Genomic DNA, 21414 nt, shown 5'->3' on the forward strand with positions numbered 1-21414 from the left:
GGGGTACAAAGAGATGAGGCTTGAGTTGTAAAGGGGAGCACTTTCAGGGCCTAAGGGGGCTGATTTGATAATTAAAGGGGTTGGATTAATGTTTCTTGGTCTGTTATGATGTGGGACTTGCTATAAACATAAATGTATACATCTAATATTCAAAATGCAAAGAAATGACAGGTGAGAGAGGAGGAAGGATAGTTAAATGCTCACAGATGTTCTGTAAGTAAAGTTATGCCGTTGAGTTGGCATTGACTCCTGGAAACCACAGAGCCATGTGGTTTTCTTTAGTAGAATACAGGAGGGGTTTACTATTGCCATCTACTGTGCAGGATGTTTCTGATAGTCTGGGAAATGTACCAGTGGGGATTTGAACCAGCAACCTCTTGCTCCCTAAGTAAATTACTTCCCTGCTGCGCCATTAAATTTTGCCTCTAATGAACGGCCATAAAAATGTATTAATCTTTTGAGATTCAGCCTACATTGATTAAAAAGAAAAGAAAACACATATTAATTTGGAAGGTAATATGACAGATGTTCATGTTAATTCATCAGATAAGTCCATTAGAAGTTGCTTTATCAAAAATCTTTATCTTTATGGGCGTGCAGTACCAATGGCTGTAATCGTCCAAATTGGCAGCAATTTTGCTGTGTATTTCAGTGATGAAGCTGAAGATCTTCATTGCTGGGTCTTCAGAATGGGTGTTCAAAAGACAAAATTCTGATATATAAGTGCAATATGCTGATTTCAGTACAATAATTTCAGTACATTCCAGTACTCCTTGGAATGAAGTGAAGATTCTTGACCTATGTTGTAGTCAGGGAAACTCTTATGTATGCGGGGGGCGTAACTGTAATTGGGTGGATGTCCAGTTACATGAGCTGCCCCAGGGCCACCGAGGGACCCTCAGCTATTGTTCCTGCCACTTGCCCACTGCAAAGCCCCCTGCTGCTTCATCAAGGTCCACACTTCCTGCCATTCCTATGTTGGGGACTGGTACTAGCTCCCTTGGTGACACCCCTGCCTTGCCACTCACCATGGCAGCTCCTCCTGCCACCACTGCCAATTCTTGGCTGGGATTATGAGACAGGATTTGGTACTCTCCTCTCCCACATGAACTGGGAAATGGCAGCAGCGGGAGGCAGGGGATGGCACCAATTGGGCAAGTGCTGGTCCCCCATATAGGAATGGCAGGAAGTGGGAGGCTTTGCAGTGGGTAAGTGGTGGAGGCTTGGGGTCCCCTCCCACAAATGTGGTGGCAGATTTGGCACAGCTAAAAGCGGGGGCTCTTCTGACACTTTGAAAATGGGTCCCTACAGGCTTCTTAATGACTATGTATATGTATACACAATTTGTGTACTGCATGGGTTTTTCTGCTCCCTGTTCCTTGGATTTGTGAAACTGCTCCAAACGTTGCAAATGGGATGTACTAGTTGGAATCCTGAAAAAAAATTGGGCTGATAACCTTTTTATGTTGACAGACGTATTAGAAAAGAAATCACGGTGTATTGTTACATGTACTATGGCTTGGATACATAGGCAGCAGATGGTTTAGGTCTGATCAGTTTAGCATCTATAGGAGTTGTACGTACAAACAGATTTCATGTTCTCTTGTTATATGGGTCATAATCTAATATAGAGTTGGATGTGCTCAAGCCAATTAAAATCAATGGGGTTAAGTGTGTTAGTGTGCTGAATGATGGGGTGTAATCAATGTTCTGCTGAACACTATTGGTTTTTAATGGAAGTGAATTGCACCCATACACCTGAGTTTGAATGTTTTGGTGTTTCATATCATTAATTTGAATGTGTGAAGCTGCCATCATAGTTCAATCATCAGATGTTGTCTCTTACTGTGTTGTGCTATTACCTGACAAAGGCAATGAAATTGGAAGGTGATAAGCCTATTGTGTTTGCGTTCAGGCTCAGTGCCAGAGATGCTATCATTCTGTGGAAGCAATCTGTCCTCATGTTTGGTGAAACCTGAATAAGCAGAGAGAGATGGTATTATTATTATTATTATTATTATTATTATTATTATTATTATTATTAATGTTGTTGTTTTTTATCTGCTTTACTTTAAGTAGAGCTGGATGAGAAGGATATTGGCTGAAGTGGTCACTTATGAAGACGTTAGAAGTAGATATTCATAAAAATGCCTTTTAGAACTAAGAATGCCTCATTTCTTCTGTTCATTTTGACTCTCTTTGGACAGTGCCAACTGTCAATTGCCATGTGCCAACTATGCCCACCCCCTCATCCGCAAGGCTCATTTTGTGTTTATTTAGGAATATTGGAGTGTTTAGATTATTTGGTGTCTAATAATCTTTCCTCATAATGAATCCCTGTGAGGTTTCATTATATGCCCTCAGTTCTTCTGTTCATTTTGACTGTCATTGGACAGTGCCAACTGTCAATTGCCATGTGTCAACTACACCACCACACACACACACACACACACACACACACACACTGGGGCACTCAGTTTATTTTTTTGTTTTTTGTTTAGATTCTTTGTTTAGATTCTTTAGTTTTTTCATTACACACCTTTGATTTCTTCTGTTCATTTTGACCCCACTGCTTTGCAGGTGGTGGTGGTGAATTTGTGGCATCCCATGTGCCAATTCTCCCCCCCCCACACACACACCCGCAACCTCAGTATATATTTTAGGAATTTTTGAGGTGTTTAGACTCTTTGGTGTGTAATGAATCCTCATAGGGGTTTATTATGAGGAAAGGTTATTAGACACCAAAGAGTCTAAAAACTTGAAAACAATTCCTAGAACATAAACTGAGTAATACCCCACTGCCTTGTGGGTGGGAGTGGGTGTGTGTGTAGTTGGCACATGGGAGTTGACAGTTGGCACTGTCCAATGACAGTCAAAATGAACAGAAGAATTGAAGGCATATAATTAATCCTCATAGGGATTTATTATGAAGAAAAGTTATTAGACACCAAAGAACCTAAACACTTGAAAAATAGTGACCACACATTTTGCTCCATAACTCCACTTCTACAAGGGCTAGAGCTTAGCTTTTTTTATTTTTTAAAGAAATCTGGGGATCTGGGAGGATTAATAGGAGGAATACAAATCTCAAATAGATTCAAATAGAATCTGATGCAATTCGATTTGGACCTGAATCTAGCCAATGGACCACAGGGGTGATTTGTTCTGTCTCCAAATCACCCAAATCAGCTAGATTCAAATCGATTTGTACCCGAATTGATCACATCCCTACTCAGGGTTTGTGGAGGATGGGAACAAATGCAATTGGTCAGTTTGGCCACCTCTTGTATAAAACTGTGTCACTTGTTGAGCAACAGTGGAAATAATTGCTTAGGTAATAAAGTTGTGCAATACAGTACTGACATCCCTTCCTCATCAAAATCCATGAGCTTTACAGATGAAGGAAACAGAATCTGAATTGAGGAGGCAGCAGGAGCAGCAGCATCATGATCTATAAAACCACAATTTAACGTAATTTCAGAACTCTTTGATCAGGATCTGTAGGGAAGTAGTTTGGAATTAGAGACAACAGCAGCAGTTTGTGGGCAGAACATGGTAAGTGTGGCTGGGTGAAGGTACAAGAAAGATATCATGGCAGTAGGTGACTGGAAAAGAAAATGTGGGTTGTGTGTGTGCAAGTGAACGAATGGATAGCAAAGGAGAAAATAGTGGCATGGATTACATCTCTTGTGGCTTTTATGAGTGTGTGGTTTTTAGGGTCATGATGTATTAATGAGATGCAGAAACCAATTATTAAGATTGTGAGTTTATATTGTTTTACGTTATTAGCCTTCTGCTTTGCACTGCTTTACTGATTGATTTTATATATACATATAAGTGCATCTGTCAACATGCACAGTTTGATATCCGATTTTATGCCTTTCATATCCTTCTCTCTGACATTTACAACTAGGTTACTTACACCTCCCACGCTGATATGTAGTTCAATGTATCTTTTGTCCTGTTGATAGCATATGAATAATTCATAACATAAAACTCATTCTGCCTGCTTTCTCGGAGACCACATGCGAGATGTAGTCTGAAGTCTATGGATTAAAGTGCAAAAGCAATCCATCTCTAGAGAGCAATACACTTTTATCTATAGCAGGAAACCTTAGTATTGTTTGTAAACTGCTTGTATAGCACATACCTTGGAGGCATACCCTGCCCATTTATAAATGTCTGTGTCAAAGTGTGCCTTTTGGATCTGAATAAAAAAAAAAGGTGGCGCTAAGTCTTGCACTGACTGCTGCACGTGTGTCTGCATATGGATCTGAATACATATAGACAGTTATATGATTTTGAGGCTTCCATTTATAGAAATAAGGCAGGCCATGTGCAAACTGTTGAGTGGGCCTATTACAAAGTAAAAATCCCCATTCAGCCATGAAACTAGCTGGGTGACTCTGGGCCAGTCACTTCTCTCTCAGCCTAACCTACTTCACAGGGTTGTTGTGAAAGAGAAACTCAAGTATGTAGTACACTGCTCTGGGCTCCTTGGAGGAAGAGCGGGACATAAATGTATAATAATAATAATAATAATAAAGCATCCTCTCACGGCCACCCTGCTGGATCAGGGCAAGGCTATCTAGTCCAGAATCAGTTTCCCCCAGTGGCTGACCAGTTGCCTCTGGGAAGCCCACAAGCAAGAGGTGATTGCACACTCTCATTCCCACCATTGATCCTCTGCATTGGTAATAAGAGGCATCCTGCATCTGGATCATATAGGCATCAAGACTAGTAGCCATTGACAGACTTTATCTGTCTCTTGTAATCGTTGCCTCTGCCTCCTCTTCTACTCCTGATATTTATATACTGCTTTTCAACAAATTCCTCTTACGGAGACAAATAATAAATAACAATGCATCACTGTCCCGAAAGTGCTCAAAATCTACAGAAGGGCTGTACTAGGGCTGGATATGGACAATTGTTGTTTCCCTGCTAAATATTAGGGACTCGCCTCTTTAAAAGGTCTCTCTTGTCCTCCACCTTCTTTTCCATTACTGCTGGTTGGAATATAGCTTTCGGGGGCAAGGCCTCTTTATCTTTCTCAAATGACATCTAGCCTATGTGTGGGTAGTATTGCTGCTAGAGTTGCATTTTTATATTTTTAAGTTTTGCATGCAGGCTATCTAGTCAATGGTGCACACTGCATTATGCTTGCAAACATTCTTCTTGTGACCACTACAAGGGGAATACGTTGGCCATTTCAGCACCTGATTCTGATGGTACAGCACCTGACTCTGTAGTTGACAACAGTGCAGATTGCGGTCTTTCATGAAGTGAAAGTGACTCTCCCACTCTTGATATTAATTAATTAATTAATTAATTAATTAAAATTTTCTTATATATCACCTAGGATTTTGCTACCATATTGCCTATAAAATGTTTTCACTCAGCTCTGGCATGATAAATATATGTTAAAAACACATGGGGGGGATAGGGCAACAAGCTTGTGCTGCAGATTGCCTTGGTTGGCGTAGGTAACCTGAAGGGCTTCAGCTGTTGTTGAACTACAACTTCCATCTCCCCAACTGCAGCCAGTTCAACAGGTGAAGCACCTCGTTGATGACCTTGACCTAGAGGCTTGAGCTTTCTCCAAGCTGTCACTGAGAGCTGTGAGGCCCTGCCCTTTGATTCACCCAACCTCACTCTTGAACTTTTTGTCTCTTTTTCTGAGTCTCTGGAGACCTGTTGGTAGCTCTAGGAATGATGGATGGATCACACTGGGGATTTGCAGTTCTGTTCGGTAGGATAAGGATATTTTCACACGCTTGGGAGAAGGTCTGAATTGATAAGCAAATCTCCCAGGAGCAGTAGATGTACATATATCCAGTTCTTGAACCATTTACTCCCTCTAATCCGCTCACAATTATTTAAATCAATCTCATTTGAGAGTGATTTAAATCATTGGTTAAATCAGTGAATAAAATGATTTTGATGAAAACTAGTCTACCATGAACCATTCTCTGTGAATTATTCCTTAATATTTATTCAGTTATGTAGTGATAGGCTTGAGGGAGGACTAGGCCTCAATTAGAGTAACTGTCTGGAGGGCTTCTCCAAATAAGGAAGAAAGCCCGGGAGGTTCAAATCCCTGCATCCCAATGTAGAGCGAGGGGCAGGATTTATTGGACAACAGCATATAGAGGAGGGGTGTGTGTGTTTTCAGTTCTTCAACTTTGAGAGTTCTGATCAGCAAATACTGTAGGGAAAGTGGAAACCAACAGCCTTGGGATAGGAATCAACTAGACGTTCCTTGCCATTCCTGGTTTTCCACTCTTATTAAAAAGTGGATGGTGGCAGCCTGCCTAGGACTCCTCACAGCTAGAGGAAGGATTTTGTATCTCTCTCACCCCACCCCAACCGATCATTACAAATTAATTTTGTCTAAGTTTTTCTCTAAGTACGCTTTGTCTTATGTAAACCTACAATCAAACTAAAATGTCCATAGCAAATAAATCCTATCTCATAAAGTTATTATTCTTTGCCACTCTCTGTATTGCTCTACCTTTGTGAATATTACTTATTCTTGATGATAGATAGATGGATAGTATTCCCTAGCTGTCATAGATGACTGTTTCTGATTTATTACAGAAGTAAATATTTATTATTTAATGTATGTGTAAATCTAAGTGTCATCACTGGCTTTATCACATGTATTTTTGAAAAGCTGTCACTAGCCAGTAAATCCTGAGTATTCTATTATGTTTGCTTTCCACAATCTATTAATTAGATGGTAGGACTTTTGCTACACATTATTGCAACGGAAGTCTGCTGAAATAATTTAATGTGAAACCAAAGACCTGTAAAGATGACTTTGAAATTGGACAGACATCCTCTCCACAAGTAACATAAAGTATTTTATTGGCTGATAAACAGCTTGAGAATTGTCATAGTTATTGTAATAAGCAAATCAGAAAAGTAATCCAGGCATTGCTTTTCATTGGAAACAAAACTAGTGCCAGTTTTTCAGAAGCCTTGTTGCACCAGGATTAAACTATACACCACTTTAGGCATTTGCTTGGCATGCTTTTTTATTTATTCAGTAGCAGCTGAATCAAGATCATGGCACGAGCAAGAGGGGTTTAATCTTCAGCCCTCACCATGAACCTCCATCCTGACTGCTATTACTAAAGTTATTATTTATATACTGCTTTTCAGCAGAAATCTTCTCAAAATGATTTCCATGGAAAAAGAAAAAAAGATGATTCCTTATCCCCAGTGGGGCCCATAGTCTGAAGATAAACAGGGTAGACACCAGCAACAGCCTTTGGAGTGATGCTGTGCTGGGGCTGAACAGGGCCAGTTACTCTGTGCTGGGGCTGAACAGGGCCACTGCTAACTATAAAGAGAATTGCCACTTTGAAAGGTGCCTTTTTGCCCAGTTTTTTGTTTTGCCCACTGGAAACAGATTGCTGCCCCATGGCTGCTGTTTGCCCTGAAAGACTTCCATTGCCATAAATTTCTCAGTGCCGCTATTCCAAAGAGAGCTCCCCCCCGCCCCCCTGCAACAGTAAATAGCCAGTGGTGGTGGTGGAGGAGCAATTCAATTTGGGACCATGGTTGGGACAGAAGGTTAACTCCCCACTCCCCTTACATCATGGTTCCAATCTGTGGGGGGCATGTTTACTGCACGAAGAACAAGTGTGCTAACCTCAGACACATGCTTAAAGTAGTTTGACCCCTCAGTTAATCTGTTTTGGACTTCTAAAAAACAATCCTTAAAAAAAAAAAGAATTCCAAAGTTCAGGATCTGTCTGACTTCCTCTGGTGCACAAATACCTATAGGATTCTATATGTAATGGCTAAAATCTCTCCCCACATGGTTAATTCTAAAGTCAGTGTGTTGCAGAAAGCTCCATTTCGACATTATAAAAGCTGTAATCAATAAGCACTTTGTAGTGTAAGCTGCTTGGGTTAAACAAATTGATCTAGTTAGCTGGTATCTGTGTTTTCCTGTTTTTGAGTCAATGAGCTGCTTACATTCTTTCCATATAGAAAACCATTACTGTCATATACATTGAGCACCTAAGTGAAGGGGCTATTCTTTGGGGGCTGTTCTTATATTACATATGCATTTCTTGAATTTTAATACTGCATCATAGCCAAAGCTTTTAAGCAGCTCATCGTAATAAAATTCTTATTATAATAATGTACAGTGAATAAGAAATCCATGAGAACAAAAAGATATCCAGAAAAGAATACATTGTTATGTGCTCACATGCCAAGTTCTTACAAGCACCTTCAACCTAAGACTTGCTGCACCAGCAGGTAACCACTTAGGTTGATGTGAATATGCTGCTGGCCTACAAATTCTCACAGATATACCAGCATTGCAGGAAGATGTAACCACACAGATTGTAAAGGCTGTTCAGATGCTGGGCAGTAATCATCATCAACTTTTCCAAAGAGCCAAAAGTTTACTGGTACTGTGCATGCCTAAAATTAACTAATCCCTGCTGTAGGCTGACAATCTAGTAATATGCTTAATTTTAGGTTTGTGTAAATTTAGTTCGCCTTTGAGGCTTAATTAGGATTACAGATGTAATGTTCATAGGTTAAATCCATACAAGACATAAGAATAGTCCTTGTAGATCAGGCCCGAAGCCTGTGTATTCCAGCATCCTGTTTCTCACAATGGGCCACCAGCAGCCTCTGAGAAGCCCACAGGCAATTGCTGAGGGCATTTATTTATTTGTTTGTTTATTAGAAACATTTAATATTCCGCCCACTCCAAAGATTCCAGGTGGTGCACAAAAACATGAAAAACAAGGCAACATTAAAAATTACATTCTAAATTAATGCTCTCTCTCCTGCTGTTGCTCCCCTGCAACTGCTAATTAAAAGCATCTTGCCTCTGAGGCAGGAGGTGGCCTATAGCCATCAGACTAGTAGTCATAATAGACCTGTCCTCCATGAATGTGTCTAAGCCCCTTTTAAAGCCATTCAGGCTAGTGTCCATCAGTCACCACATCCCACTGCAGAGAATTCCATAGACGGAGTCTGTGCTGTATGAAAGACATGGGATCTGGATGACAAGTGACAGTTCTTGGACTCAAGAACCTGTGGAGGTAGCAGAGGTGGGGTAAGACTTGTCAAGTCCACGCGTGAGTCATTTGGCAGGGAGAACTGATTCCTGCGTTCTAGGTAGGATAATACTGTTAGCAGCCAGGTCCTATGAGCTGCCGTATTGTGGCTTAATAGTCTAGTATTGCTGTGCCAGTGCTTTCTTCTCACTGTAGAAAAGGAAGGACTTTGGGAGATGCAGTATTCAGTTCAGTAGGTTACAGCATCATAGTGGCCTTCTTGGTATTAGCTGCTAATTCTGAGGTTGCTTTATTTCTGTTTGTATGCTGTGCTTCAACTATGCAGTCCTCAGTGTGGCTGGCAACAAAAGAAAAATTACTCAGCATGATGTTAAAAAAAAAAAATCCAACAACAACAATATGATGCTATAAAAACATCAGGAGGTGATATCCAAACTAGAGATTAATAAATCAGGAAGCCTTGTATTGTAAATTATTTTATCTGGTCTTTTGCAGAGACCGTTGGTGCAGATTTGGCAGCCCCACCCCCCGTGGATAGTTCCACCAAGCAGGAGCGGGTTATAGCCATTTGAATCAGGTGCTTATATTCAGATATGGTAGTTTGCTTAATACACCTGATAAATTGAAAAGAGTTACCCAGATATGGGTGATCTCTGCTCTCTTTATCTCACAATGGCAGCCAAGGCTGTAAGTGGCAGTTTACATATAATGTCCTTGATAACAAAGATGTTCATTTATCCATTCTCTCCCCCTCTCCCTGTGATCTGGTTATGTGATATGGTTACAGGCTAGTTGACACATTATTTTCAGTAATGCAGAGGAAACTGAAAATGGTCTCCATATGATGGCTCTTTCATATTGGTCACTGTAATATGTTGTGCTGATGACTATATCAGGCCTTGACAAACTTTATTTGGATTTAGGAGCCACACAGTGGTCACTTGACAAAACCCTGCCTCAGAATATGCTAGTCTAGGCACTAGACTAATTTCTAGGTGGCATGGCTCCCTGGCTCTTGGGATGTGTCAAGCCTTGACCTATGTATCTCGCTCCCCCGACTCCCATCATAAAAAAGTTTCTGTACCACTGCCATTCTTCGTGACTGTTGATGCCGATTAGATGCTTTCTGTATTGGCTGGAAGAATATAGGCAAGGTTGGCCTCTGGGTCATCTTAGAGAGGCCATATTTTATTCCTGTGATGAAAGAGCTGCAATGGCTGCTGATAAGTTTCTTGGTGCTGGTTATAACCTATAAAGCCCTAAACAGCTTAGGCCCTGGGTATTTAAAAGACTGTATTCTTCACCATGACCCCCACCGCCCTTTGATATCATCTGGAGAGGTTCATCTGCAGTTGCCAACTATTCCAATGTGCCCCTTTTCCATAAAATGTTGCTGTTCATATACATGTGTGTACCATTTATAAGTCGTGCTTTGTGTGCCTTTTGTGCTTGGGAGTAGCCTCCAAGAGCACAAGCATTAACACATGCAGTGATCATGGCTATGTTCAGATATAATGGTTACCTACTTTGAGGGGAAGTTGCAGGTTTGCAACTCCATTTGCCCTCTTCTCTGTGTAAGTTGTTCCTTTCAGAACTTTGGTTCTACTAATTAGTTAGAACAAGCCATAAGTACAGCCCTGCTGGATCAGGCCCAAGGCCTATCTATTCCAAGCATCCTGTTTCACAAAGTGGCCCACTAGGTGCCTCTGAGAAAGCCCACAGGCAAGAGGTGAGGGCATGATATCTGTTGATGTCTGTCTTGATGTCTTGACGTATTCTAACTCTAGTTACCAAATGGCATTTCCCTGAATTTGTATGTAATGAGGATCTGTGGCTGCTTCTTAGATTGAAAGCAGAAGTATTCACTCTCCTATTCCGAAACGAGGAGGAGGAGCACACAGGTCTGCAGATCTCTGAGAATTGTTCCCATAGTACATGTTAGAGCACTGGGGGGTGGGGGGAAGGGGGAGATTTCCTTATCTGCCCTAGCTACAACAGAAGTACACAGGTAAGGGAGCACTGCTAATTAATGCTGCCTGGAGACATGGAGTTAAAAGTTCTAAATAAAATAGTTTATTTAGGGAATCCATCAGGTATCCATCAACCTACGTGCTTGGTTTCCAGCTTCATACAGGAAGTGGGTAGGGATGTGTGAACCAGCTCAAACTCAAGCCGGTTTGACATCAAACTGGTCCAGCTAGACATCAAGATGAAACCCCAAGCCGGCTCAGGGCCAGTTCGGGGGTTCAAATGTTAAAATATTTTTTTAAGGACTCACTGCCACTGCACTGGGGCAGGGGAGATCTCCGGTGGTCCCCCCTTCCCCTGCTGGCCTCCCCCTGGTCTTGAAATGGTCTGCTTTGGGGTCACACAGATGGCCATTGTGCATGCGTGGTGGCCTCCAAAATCCACAGAGGCCCAGAGTGGGCTGAAAACCGCCCGAACTCAGCCATTTCAAGACGGGAAGAGGCTGGTGGAAGGAGTGGGAACCACCGGAAATTTCTCTGTGGCTACGGCAGTGCCCCCCAGAGGCGGTGAATCCTTTAACCTTTTTATTTATTTACATTCAGCCCCCTCAAACCGGTTCACATTTGAGCTGAGTCAGAGGGTGTTTGGGAGTGCACAAAACTGAACATGCTTGGTTCTGTTTCTAGTCCAGTTCGGCCTTGAACCAAACTGGGCAAACCAGTTTTGTGCTCACCCCTAGAAGTGGGGAAGGGAGAAGAAGTGTCTTTCTCAGATGAGAGAAGGAAACTTGAGGCTATCAGTCTAATGAAGGGGAATTGGAGTAAAGAAAACTTGGTTAGATGGGGAATGGTTTTATTGGCTATCTCTACCCCTAATGCCCCTAGTGATCTATAGGGTTGCCTGTGTTTAAGAGACAATGCCATCAGGAGCTGCATCTACAACAGTACTGGGCTTGACAAATCCCAGGTGCCAGCCAGTGTGATGCCTAGATCAGGCTATTCGGAGATACAGTTAGCTGTAAAAATCTTTTTGTTCTATGCAGCCCTGTTTCTGTTCTAAGTATGTTGCTTGTGGAGGGGTTAAAGGCAAGCCCATTTACCCACCTCATCCACAGTGTTCATCACTTTGTCAAGTGTCTGGTTCCTAAATTTTTGGACTGGTTCCTAGATCCAAAGAAAATTTGTCAAGTCCTATTGTAGTAGGGAATCATGGTCTCCTGTCACAACTGAAGCTGGTCACTAAGTGAGTATAGACTGTGAAAGTCCGTGGAGTTCCCAGGCTGAAATGTTTTAATCTTTCTGATCTAAGAGAAACTTTCACATATGCTCACATACTATTTTCTGTGCGAGTCTAAGGTTTATAGATAGCTATACTTCTCAGATGATTGACTACTGTGATCAAGCTTAGTAAGAAGGCACAGAATTACGTAGGTCGCAGTCCTGAGTACATTGATTTGGGAATAAGTGCCATTCAACGCAGTGGAACGTACTTTTGAGTACATATACATAGAAAAGCCTTGCTTGTCTGTTAAAATTCTCCAAGATTTCTGGCTCTAGAAGGCATATTTGCTTTTTGTAAGAGTAATAGAACTCATCTCCATAGAGTGGCTGTTCTGGGGAATATAGAAAGATTTTTGTTGGGTGGGAGGAACAGACTATAATTTATCTTTAAATGGGGCTGGAAAAATGACCCCTTCTTTCTTAAGAATCTAGATTCCTCTCTTGGCAGTGTATTTGTATGTATAGAAACATTCAATCACTCACTAAATATGTCAGCCTGGCCAGAGTCCAATAATTGTGCAACAGATCACTTCTACATAGCTTTTCACTGTTGGCTTGGTTTTTAACAGTAGGCCCCCCCCCGCCCCAACATAAGGGCATTTCAAAGGCAGTTTGCAATGTGACACATGCTGGTTTTCAAATATGAAGAGAACCCAGAAGCCCTTGGAGTTCTAATAACAGTGGCCAATGGGTGACATAGGGACTAGCATGTTTACATTTAATACTAAGGCAACATACATGTCAAAGGCAACATACCCTGCAAATACTGTAATAATATTTCAAATACTAAGATTATACTTGGATTGATTGATTGATTGATTGATTGATTGATTGATTCGATTTTTATACCACCCTTCCGATCTGGCTCAGGGCGGTTTACAATTAAAAAACAGAAATCATTAAAAACAATTAAAACAGAAATACAAATATAAACACCAATTTAAAAACATCTTAAAAACAATTAAACTATCAAAACAATTAAAACCCTGAAAACCAGGTTAACATTAAAACAATTAAAATTAATTTAAAACCCTAAAAGTCCAGGCCAAACAGATGGGTTTTAAGGGCTCTCTTGAAGGACAGTAAAGAATTAAGATTACAAATTTCTGCAGGGAGTGCATTCCACAGCCTAGGAGCAGCTACAGAGAAGGCCCGCCTCTGAGTCGCCACCAAATGAACCGGTGGTAACTGGAGACGGACCTCCCCAGATGACCTTAACGTGCGGTGGGGATCATGTATGTATTTATTTATTTATTTAACATATTTTTATACTGCCCCAAACTCACGTCTCTGGGCGTCTTGCAACAAAGCAAACAAACAGTATTTATCTAGTATGTTGCAATGTTATAGGAATAGGAGGTGTGCCTGAGTTGTAATGCAAGGATATTTCCAAGAAAGGCTTTCATTGATTTGTTTTGTTAGCATTATAATATTCTTGGGTTATTTTGAAATATTGATTGTAATACAAGGCTAAAAGAGAACATCTATAACATAGGTATCATGCTGAAAGAAGTTTCCAAGTAATTTAAGAGAGCATTCATGGAAGTTACACTTCATTGTGGTTGTATAGGCAGAGTTTCACAGGATGCCTCTTAATGTAGGTATGTGTTTAGACTAGAGTACCAAGGGAGTATAAAAGTAAACTCCTTTAGTTAAAGATATACAGACCAGTCTAGTCTAGTAAAAAAAAAAAAAATCAATTTAATTGGTTGTATGGCACTTCCAAGAAAAAAACTGTTTCTTGCAGCCTGCCAATGTACCTTTACTCACTTCCTTTGAGTTCAATGTCTATAAGATTGTGTCTATAGGTTTGTCACATAGCCTTGCTAGTGATTGTCAGAGCTCATGTTAAATCTTACTTTACAGTAATATTTTTTACAGCTATTAGATCCATGGCAATCAATTGATTCAAAAAATCTCAACCTCTAAGCTCTCTCTCTCTCTCTGCCCATTCATATTTAAAGGAAAATATGCAAATAGTTTAATTTGTTTAGATCACATTTTACCAATGTGGTCTTTACTTCATTCATCTGTCCCCAGTTTCTTTCTCTCTTTTCTTTTCTATTTTCTTTTCTTATCTGCATCATACAGAACATTGCTATAACTGCCATGATTTTTAGATTACAAACCTAGTAAACTGTCCTGGTAAGGATTGTGCTACATGCTATTGTTTTTGTTTTATTTAAAATCAAATTGTAAAAATGCTGTTTACAACTAAGTGCATCACTTTTTGCAAGCTCTCCAAGGAGCAGAGTATATATTAACAAGTAGCTATGAAAAATGAATGAGATGCCAGGAATCACTGCAAATAAGAGTATGCAATAACCTTCCACAATAAGAACTAGGATCTATGCTGTCTTCTGAAGTTAAAAACATTAGGCTCATATTTCCTCTTATTGGATAAATGAAAACATATTTCCTTGTGTGAATTTTTCTTACATACTTTAGTGACAAGCAGGGATGTGGGTTTTCTGAAAAAAATTGAATTAGAAAATTTTCTGGAAGATTCTCCCCTCATTTCATGTATGTTCTCCCTCATTTGCATAAAATTTGCATTAATGTTTTCTTTAAAAAAAAACCCTCAAAAATATACAGATTTTCCTGATGCCCTTAATAGATTGTGATCTGATTTTATTTGACCTAATTTTGTAAAACAGGTGTATTATTTAACCTATTTATACAATTAAAAAAACCCCTCTACCATATTAATTTCCCCTCAATGTATCTCAAATGTTTTTCAAGTAACCCAGTAGAAATAAAAGAACTTTTCATGGAAAAATAAAGTCTGGGAAAATATTTGCCAACCCACATTTCTGGTAACAAGGGTCTTAGTGAAGATGATCCAGAATACAAAGAAAGGGTAGCATATACTTAGAAAAGAATAGTTTAGTTAGAAAACATTTCCTATGACATATAAAATGCTGCTCAACAATAGTTTATATTTGCCTCATGAATTGACTTATTTAAAACGTTTTTACACCACTTTTCTAAAAATACATTTATACAAAGTGGCTCACAATAAAACACATAATGAGAAATCCAGTCCTAAAAAGAACCGATGACAAAATAATCAGCAGGAGATTAAAATACTAAAAAGATTTTCTCAATTAAAAAATTCAACTAGAAGCCAGCCAAAACAGACCCATTTAAGGCAGTGCTAGCATTGTTAGTGCTGCCTGCTTGTAGTTGTCTTCATGTATCCTCTCTGAAAAAGCATGATGGTTCTGCTCAAAGGATACCATAAAGCTAAAATTGCAGGAGGTATACCCATAGTTTCTCTTTAAAAAACTGGGTATACCTCCTGTATACTATAAAAAAGATGTAGGAGACAGTTTCTAATAGGATCAGTGATCAGCTTCGAAAAATACCACCATCGTACCCAAATGTGCTGCTCTTCTCACAACTTGACTGCCAAATTCCATTCACCTGCAGCGCTATTGTCTGCAGTTGCCATCTGACACACTTTGCTACTCCCTTCTAACCATCTTTCCCAAGTGCAACAGCTTGTGCTTCAAAATCATTTTGAATGTGAAAACATATGAATGCATCTTTTCTCCTGTTTAATCACCCAGGCCTCCTTTTCTGTTGACCACCACTAGCCATTGTCCATCTTCACTGCAAGTGCTGCACCTGAACTGCTAATATAAATGGAATGGGGAGAGACTGATACTGAATTATGCAAGCGTATCCACTCGTGGGTCAGCTCTCTTGCTCTGTCAAGGGCATTACTTCCTAACTATTCAGTGAGACGATTGAGCATATGTTATGTTGCTTCATTGTCTGTTCTATATATTTGGCTAGCACTTTTGTTACCTATTCTGTCTAAATTCCCAGGTAGGCTGTTGGCCTTTTATGTTTCTCTTCTTTTGTCTGTCAGTAATATTAATGTTTCCACCAAGGTGGCAAACTATTGCTACATCGCAAGCTGTGTAAGGAAGCAGAAATCTTGATTGTTGGTTGTACTATATATTGTTATATTCGAAACTGTGTTCTGTAAGAAAGTACTGGCTAAATCATGATTGCTGGAGGTTACTAATTATCTGTTGTTGTTTTTTTAATCTGGCCGATGACTGTATAAAGATCCCATTCCAATGATTAAGAGAGTTATGTAGTTTGTTTGTGTGCAGTGTGATAATGATACTTTGGGCTACTTTTGGATGAGGGAGCTACTCATCACTTTTCCAGATATTACACTGGACCAATACATAGGTCAAATTTGAGATGGAGTGGCCACCACAAAGAAGAGTTGCTGAGTTAGCTTTCCCATTCTAATTTGTTAAAATGTTATTGTGGAACTGTTGCCTGCATGAAACGTCCTAAAAGCATGTTTTCATGTGTTGTATTTCAAGGCTGCTCAACTTTGGCCCTCCTACAGATTTTGGAAAGCCCTAATAATAAAAGCTCCTTAATTCAATACTGGCCAACTGTATCTGGGGTGATGTGCACAGCTGGAGGACAAAAGTTGTGCACCCCCAATATAGTGGAATGTTAAGTCAACATGAGAGAATCCTTTCATAAGGTATAGGGTGCAAACGTAACTTTGTGGTGGTTTCTTCTGCCTGAGAAATAGCTGTGTGGATTGAGCTTCTACGAGTTGAGGCACCTGAAATTGCCCACAATGTTTCTCTTCAGAAAAAGAGACACCCCAAAAAGCATCTTGTGACATTTTAATGACTAACAGATTTATTGTGTCATAAGGGTTTGGGTTTTTTGCCACATGAAATCTATTTGCCTGTAAGGTGCCACAAGACTGTGTGTGTACGTTTCCTGTAACAAATACAACTTGCACTTGGTTCAATTTTCCTGAGCAGTTCAGAAATCCAGTTGAGTAAGTGCTTTTAAGGATAGAAAGAAATGTGCCTAAGTCATGTATCTGTGGTACATATGCCATACAGTGAAAGCAACCAGTTGCTAAGGACTTCTTCACATGTTGCATTTTTAGGTGAAATTCTAAAACGTAAAATTTATTATATAGACACCTGTGCTCTGAGGGACTCTGGTTCAAGACACCTGGTGTCCTGATTTGCCCCCATGCAATGTGTAAAAAATTAAAAAAAAAATGTTATGGTAAGAACTAAGCTGCCAACTTTCCTTTCACTCTAATCTTAATTGAGAATTACCATAATCACAAGTTAGCCCACTTCAGCTGTAAACTTTCACAGGTCTGCCAACTTGAACTGGGGTAGATTACATAATCATTACATTTTTGAGCCTTTTATGTCTCCCTACACCTGTAGCAAATTTGATTCAAACCAGTTAAGCGGTTCACAAGTTAGCCCGTTTGCACCTTAAATTTCGTGCATCTACCATCTTGAACTGGGGTGGATGACATCATTACAAACTATGCCATTGAACTGTCCCTATGTGTCCCTACAACTGTACCCTATTTGGTTTATATTGGTCCAGGCAAGTTGATGGGATGGGGGGTGGGGGTCACTCATGCATGTGGGGACACAGAATGCTGGGTGATATCATAAACTTACTTTCCTTAAGGCAAGTAGACTAAAAAAGCCTTAAATGTTGTGTTTGGTTTTCAGTAGCAGTGCACAACGTTCTGTGATGACTTTAAGCCTATTCAGACATTACGTTGTTCAAGTTTGTAGATGCCTGTATACAGTTACACGTGACTGTGTGAATGACTGTACCTGCATACATTTTAAAGAATGAACCTGGGTACAGGCCCTTCAAATTCATGATACTAATAGAAAGTGCATCGCTCTACCTGTGTTCAGCATAACATGTGAATAACTGTACCAGTGTGTAGATATGTACCTGTGTACACTCTCTACTTGTCATAGAAATATTGAACTTAATATATGAATAGGGCTTCTATTGTTGGACTCATATGAGTACATACTGAAAGGAATAAGATTTTCCCCTAAGCAAAATCAAGGACAGAAAGGTTGAGTTTGAGGGGATCTGGGAAGAAGTTAAGGGTGGACATCCAGGGAGAACAAAAAGTATCTGCAGTGTGGTTGATGTGGTGGATATGGCTTGTGTACTCTGTGAAGATAGAGGAGAAGGGTGTGAGCCCTGGATGTGCATAGCCAATAAATGAAGAAAAATGCCAAGGCTCAAGTCGGTCTGGAAACAGCACTCTCTGATCTGAAATCCTGCTCCCTAATCCGTATTGCGTATATGGGGACTGTGTGGTTCCTCAGTGGTGAGGAAAATGCATGCTGAACAAGTACAGAACTTTGATCTTTTCTTTCTAGCACACTCATCTAGTGCTTTAGCATTGGACCTGGACATTGAAAACAGATGGTGGGGCTGAATCCTGCTGTAAATTAAACCAGCCATGTCAGGGGGCAGGCATTTTTCTCTCTACCTGGATCACTTTTAGATACAAACAGCCTCTGTGATGCACTTGCTTTTAAGGACAAGGGCAAACTCAGCAGCAGCTATGATTTCATATCTGGCTAGGTATTACTTTTTTGGGTCAGTTCTGTTTTTGTTTTGAAAGCTGAGAGTGCTGTATTGATAGAGTAAAGAAGTGAGCGCATTAAAGTGCATCCAAGTGATTTTTATCCCATCTTCATTTGCTAAGATGAGGCTAATTCAGTCTTCTATCCTTGGCTTTTTCAGCTAGTGAAACTTTCTACTATGCTTAAATGATCATGCTGGCAGTAAAAAATTAATAAAATATATTACTGCTTATCTATCATGTAAGAGTGGTCAGTAGAACTGTCAGCTGTATGGGTTTGTAAACTATACAGCATATTTATTTTGTTGTCATAGCTAATTGACATCACTGTTTGGCTGACAGCTTGTCAGCAAAAAAACCAAAAGGTAAATGCTAGCACCTGTACAAGCTGGTGTGCTGTCAATTTGCTGAAAAAAATATTAAAGGTATAGGCAGGTACAAAGCTCCTTCAGCTATTGAACAAATTAATGATGAGTTTTCTGAATACAGATTATAAGGAGGAGGTTGACAGGTCCCCCAGTATCCCCCCTTATATTTTTACAAATTGAGATTTTGGCTATTGTAATTTGGGAAATTAGGTTTTTAAGAAAGGAAAAACTTAAAAATTTTACACTAAGGTGGTACTGCATTAACTGAGCCTGTTACATTGTTATATACCAGAACCTGAACCAGGATCTTGATTACGGTCCCTGACCAGTAGACAATGCTATATATGTTTTGCACTGTTACAGTGCAATATTGAAAACATTTACATATATCCAGTGCAATTTAGATATATATTTACATGGTTAGGATAAATGTGAATGTCAAAAACCAGATGTTATAGGAATTAATTTTAGATTATACATACAAGAAATATTTTTGCTGGTCAATGACCCAATAAATTTATCTCTCTCTACAAGAAATATTCAAATAGATTGATATGATGGTGTCCCTTGTCACTGTCAGTTCTGGCAACCAATTTTGTGTATCCACAGATGGATCCTAGAAACCTGTTTCTTTATCTATGGTGTGAAAATAGGCTAAAATATGCCTATTCACGGTTACAGAGTTGACTTTTGCTGTCACTTCCAGCTGCCATTTTAGAGACCAGAGCCATTTTGAGGCCAAAGATTTGGCTGATTTGGGGGTTTTCAGGGGCATTTCTGGAACCCTGCAGCCTCGGAGAGTAAGGTACTGTGCAGTTCTATTCTTATTTCACCTTCCTTCCAATTTTTTAGGCATTTAGGTCCCCCCCCCTTTTGGAAACTAACACCCCCCACAATCCCCACTGAATTAAGATTTCATCGTTTCTGTATTTGTGCTAATTGGCGGGAACAGAACCCCCACAAATAATAAAGGCCACCTGTAAGCCTTCATTATTCAGCACCTGCAAGATGCCGTGAACCTTTTTATTGTAGGTAAGTTGTGATCTTCTTGAATAGAAAAGATGACATACCTTGAAAAAGCATTTTATCACCTTCAAGGCGTTAGTAAAATAACCACCCTAAATGCCTGCCTGGAGGCAGTGACTGGGTGGATGAGAGGTAACAAGCTGAGACTGAATCCAGATAAGATGGAGGTACTTATTGTGTGGGGTCAGAACTCGGGAGATGATTTTGATCTGCCTGTTCTGGATGGGGTCACACTTCCCCAGAAGGAACAGGTACACAGTCTGGGGGTGCTTCTGGATCTGAGTCTCTCCCTGGTGTCCCAAGTTGAAGCAGTGGCCAGAGGTGCCTTTTATCAGCTTCGGCTGATACGCCAGCTGCGTCCATTTCTTGAGATAAATGACCTCAGAACAGTAGTACATCTGCTGGTCACCTCCAGACTTGACTACTGCAATGCGCTCTATGTGGGGCTGCCTTTGTACGTAATCCGGAAATTGCAATTCGTCCAGAATGTGGCAGCCAGGTTGGTCTCTGGGTCATCTCGGAGAGACCATATCACTCTTACCTTAAAAGATCTACACTGGCTGCCGATAAGTTTCCAGGCAAAGTACAAGGTTTTGGATATAACTTATAAAGCCCTAAACAGCTTGGACCTTGGGTATCTAAGAGAACATTTTCTTTGCTATGAACCACACCACCCATTGAGATCATCTGGAGAGGTTTGTCTGCAGTTGCCACCGGCTTGTCTGGTTGCTACTCGGGGATGGGCCTTCTCCACTGCTGCCCCGAGGCTTTGGAACACACTTCCTGCTCAAATAAGAGCCTCCCCATCTCTTACATCTTTAAAAGGACAGTCAAGATGCATTTGTTCACCCAGGCTTTTAATCAGATACTGTTTTAAATGTGTTTTAATTGTTGTTTAATAGTTTTGAGTTTTAAATTTTAATTGTTGAAATGTTTTAATATTTTTATTGGTTGTTTTTATTCTCTTGTAACCGCCCATAGAACTTGCGTTTTGAGCAGTATAAAAATATAATTAATTAATTAATTAATTAATTAAAATAAGCTTAAAATAACCTTTTTAAGATTTTCAAATCAGGGATGTTATAAATTAAGAATACAAACTTTAAGATAATATATATTTCATTTTAATTTAATTGTTTCAATGCCAACAGTTTTATTCAAACTGAACAATTATTTGGGCAGGTAGACCAGAATATAGTGCTTATACATAAGATTATGGAAATCTTAATTTTATATTACCCCTGTGTCTCAAGAACAATGGAAATGTATTTGTATTAGAGAACTTCAACACAGCACTC

At 39.9% G+C, this 21414-nt stretch overlaps 1 protein-coding gene across 13 annotated transcripts in view; it reads left to right on the top strand.

Annotated features, from left to right (window-relative positions):
- Window positions 1–21414, top strand: part of PIEZO2 (piezo type mechanosensitive ion channel component 2) — a 469614-nt gene that overhangs the window by 11095 nt on the left and 437105 nt on the right. The window lies entirely within an intron of this gene.

Source organism: Hemicordylus capensis, chromosome 4, assembly GCF_027244095.1.
Source record: "Hemicordylus capensis ecotype Gifberg chromosome 4, rHemCap1.1.pri, whole genome shotgun sequence".
Taxonomy (NCBI): domain Eukaryota; kingdom Metazoa; phylum Chordata; class Lepidosauria; order Squamata; family Cordylidae; genus Hemicordylus; species Hemicordylus capensis.